Source organism: Crocodylus siamensis, chromosome 1, assembly GCF_052110815.1.
Source record: "Crocodylus siamensis isolate JL-2025a chromosome 1, ASM5211081v1, whole genome shotgun sequence".
NCBI lineage: Eukaryota > Metazoa > Chordata > Crocodylia > Crocodylidae > Crocodylus > Crocodylus siamensis.
Window position 1 is genome coordinate 291,927,928 of NC_143395.1, and position 3,935 is coordinate 291,931,862.

Below are 3,935 nucleotides of genomic sequence, written 5' to 3' on the forward strand. Positions count from 1 at the left end.
GATAGGCGGGTGATCCAGGCTGACCTGGACAAGCTCAGCAAATGGGCAGACGAGAACCTCATGGTGTTTAACACCGAAAAATGCAAGGTTCTCCACCTTGGGAGGAAAAACCTGCAGCACCCTTATAGGCTCGGCAGTGCTACATTGGTTAGCACTACAGAAGAAAGAGACTTGGGGGTCATCATTGACCACAAGATGAACATGAGCCTGCAATGCGATGCTGCGGCTAGTAAAGCGACCAAAATGCTGGCGTGCATCCATAGATGCTTCTCGAGCAAATCCCGGGACGTCATTCTCCCCTTGTACTCGGCCTTGGTGAGGCCGCAGCTGGAGTACTGCGTCTAGTTTTGGGCTCCACAATTCAAAAAGGATGTGGAGAAGCTTGAGAGAGTCCAGAGGAGAGCCACGTGCATGATCAGAGGTCAGGAAAACAGATCTTACGATGACAGGCTGAGAGCCATGGGACTCTTTAGCCTGGAAAAGCGCAGGCTCAGGGGTGATCTGATGGCCACCTATAAGTTTATCAGGGGTGACCACCAGGATCTGGGGGAACGTCTGTTCACCAGAGCACCCCGAGGGATGACGAGGTCGAACGGTCACAAACTCCTGCAAAACCGTTTCAGGCTGGACATAAGGAAGAATTTCTTTACTGTCCGAGCCCCCAAGGGCTGGAACAGTCTGCCAACGGAGGTGGTTCAAGCACCTACATTGAACACCTTCAAGAGTAAATTGGATGCTTATCTTGCTGGGATCCTATGACCCCAGCTGACTTCTTGCCCTTTGGGCAGGGGGCTGGACTCGATGATCTCCCGAGGTCCCTTCCAGCCCTAATGTCTATGTCTATGAAATATGTTTCAGTGCGTCATATGTGAGCTGTCTGGTCTGGTCAATTTTATTAATTTCAATTGCTGAAAAGCGAAAAGGTGCTAATTATTGTCCTTCCTCCCTGACAGCCCATCCAACTCCACAGTTCATCAAAATAAAGCAATTATCTCTTTAAAAGACATAATTGTTACCCCTCAGTTTTGGGGAAGTTTCAATACCCAAGTTGATCGACTATTTTCCAACAGTTCATCTTTTAAGAAGATCCTTAAAAAAGATAATCTAGTCTACATTAAACTTTGGTCTATTCAGATTTTTACATTGCTGGCCAGTCAATATCTCCAACTCCTCCATACCTTTTAAAGGCAACATTTCTTTCAGCTTTACAAGAATCAATTAGCAATCCAGATGTGGCTAAAAATCTCTAATACATTGCACCAAAAAGCACATCTTTCTTTAGGTCTTTTAGGCTCTTTCCTAAGACCAACCAATTAAAAAAGATGCACCAGCAAAACTGTTTTTCAACAATAAATGTATTTTCAATTAATACATTTGTCATGAAAAAATTAAACCCTTTGATTTGTCAAAAAGCAAATGCCCCACAATGGAAACATGATTTGGAAATGCTGCTATAGTGCCACATGGGCACCGTATTTTGGCTGCTTCATGTCTCCCTTCTCCTCGATGGGTTCAGGCTCAGTTGCTAGGCTACGTCTCCTAAGATGTACTTTGGCTAAGGATTCCCATGATGGGACTGTTCAAGAAGGGACTTCTTGTGCAGGGATGGGCAACCAGTTTCAGCTGTGGGCCGGCATGACCATCCCTGGGTCAGAGGGACACAGGTGCTATGACCCCCCCATAGCCAGTGCTCATCCCTGTGACAGCATGGGGAAGAGTGCCAGCAACCAAGCACCCCTGCCACCAAATACTATCAAAGCTCCACATCTGCATGCCGGATTCAATGGTTCTGCAAGCTAGATCCAGGCCGTGGTCCATAGGTTACCAAATCCTGTCCTAGTGCATTATGGGACATTGTCAGACCCAAGACCCTGACATGCAGAGGTGAATAAGAACCTGAGGTATCCTAAATGCACTGCTGGTGAAGCAGCATTTCCAAATTGATTTTCAGCATTTAGATTTAAATTGGCTTGTAACTGCCAAGCCGGGTTGCACTGATGCCTTCCTGTCTTATCTGGCCCCCCTCTGCCCAGCAAAAATTCAGTCCCTCAGTCTCGTCCCCGTCTCAGCCAGCCACTCATGGCCAGACTCAAAGTCCCTCTCAATTTCTATCCTCCATCTCCCTCCCCTCCATCACAGCACAACCCATCAGGTCCTGGATGTCAAGGAATCACTTCCCCCACCACTTGGCAGCCAGAGGCTACCCAGGCACCTCTCTCTTCCTTGCCCTGGGGCTGCCAGCACAGACAGGGCTAAAGCATGCGGTGCTCTCAGCACATCTCAGGGCACCCTTCCCCTGCCCTTACTGGTCAGTCATGTACATGTCCTTGCTGTAGCCACCACCTAGGTGCTCAGGGAACTTGGCCAGGTAGCCAGGTGGGACCTGCTGTTGTGCTGGTCGAAGCGGGAAGCCTGGAAGTTGTGGGCAGGGCAGGCAGCACATTACCAGTGGCTTGCCTTCCATGTGCGCCAGCAGGTAGAAGCAACACACAAAGGGGAGGTGCACATGGGCCAGTAGCTGTGGTAGGAGCAGCACACCTCCTTTGGGGATGCAGGACAGCTGTTGCCCATGTCCTACCAGGGCCTGGCCCAGCTCAGATCACCCACAGCTCCTGGCCCCCTTCCCCTGAATGCAAATCCCTGGCCTGTGGCCAGGTTGAACCCATACCTGCAATTTGGGTCTTGCCAGGGGGCTGGGCCATATCCTTTGCAAATAGCCACAGGGTCACTGGGCAGAAGCTTTACCAGGCAGAAGCTTCCTGTCCCCAGCACCCGCTGAGTTGGGGGTGGGGGTAGGGTGGGTTAGGTCAGGCTGGGGAGGGGAGCTGGCTGCTTAGCAGCTAGAGCTGCTGCTGCGGTTGGCGCCAGTTTTCAGGGGTAGCTGTGGGCCAGAGATAATTCTCCTTCAGAGGGGCCTCCCACAGGCCGGATAGGATCGCATGGCAGGCTAGACCTAGCCTGCAGGCCATCTTTTGCTCATCCCTGATCTAAAGTTTAAATGAATAGCAATGCAAAGCACAGGGTGTGTCCAGAATCTCACCTCTCTGAAGCTTTGGTGTCAGACTCAGGGCTGCAAGGGAGGAGCTTCCTTCACAGCAGGACCAGCTGCATGAATCATAAAGCCAAACCAACAACAGCATTAAGGGAGGCTGGCCCTACAATAGGAAGGGGAATTCTGGGAGTCCTAGCAGATGTAGCTCCAAACTCTCTCTGGCTAAGGATGGCCTAAAACCCAGTTTGTCCATTCCTCAGGCAAGCAGCCGAACCACCAGGGCCACCAGGCAAAATATGAGTGAGCTCCTTCTGTTTAGTCATTTCTCAGCAGTGATTTGAACTGTAGCAGGACTTGGTGGGAGTAAGGGACATCAGCAGCCAATTGTGGTCATTTCTAAGCACGGCAGTAGCCCAAGTCAAGGTGTCTAGGCATCTCTTCAGGCCGCAATGAGGTATAACTGTTCTTTCTGACTTGGGATTTAGGTGGATTTCAGGTATCTAAATCCTGTTCAAGTGCCTGGAGGCTTATCAGCATCTGGTCCATACCCAGAGTTACTTGCTAAAGCCAATTATCTAAAAACAGGGCTGTCCACAGCTCCCCTAGACAGCAGGTCAGCATATGCATAGGTACTCCCCTTCTAGCAATGGTTAGGTGGGGGTGGAGGGTGCTACATGTTAACCCCTTGTAGGCTGTGTGCAGCCAGGACAGCTAAGATGTAAAACAAACTACAATTTACAAGCTACTGTTTCCAACTAATAAACTTGGCAATTTCTTTACTGTGAATTTGTCTTAACACAAAGACTGCATTAAGAATGAGCTTGGAGCTTGCTCTTTTATTATATTCTTCCAATGTTAAACTAAAAGGTAAATCCAGTAGGTGGCACTTGAAACCACCAACGCAGCAAGATCCCTTATTTATAATGATGAAACACCATCCAAA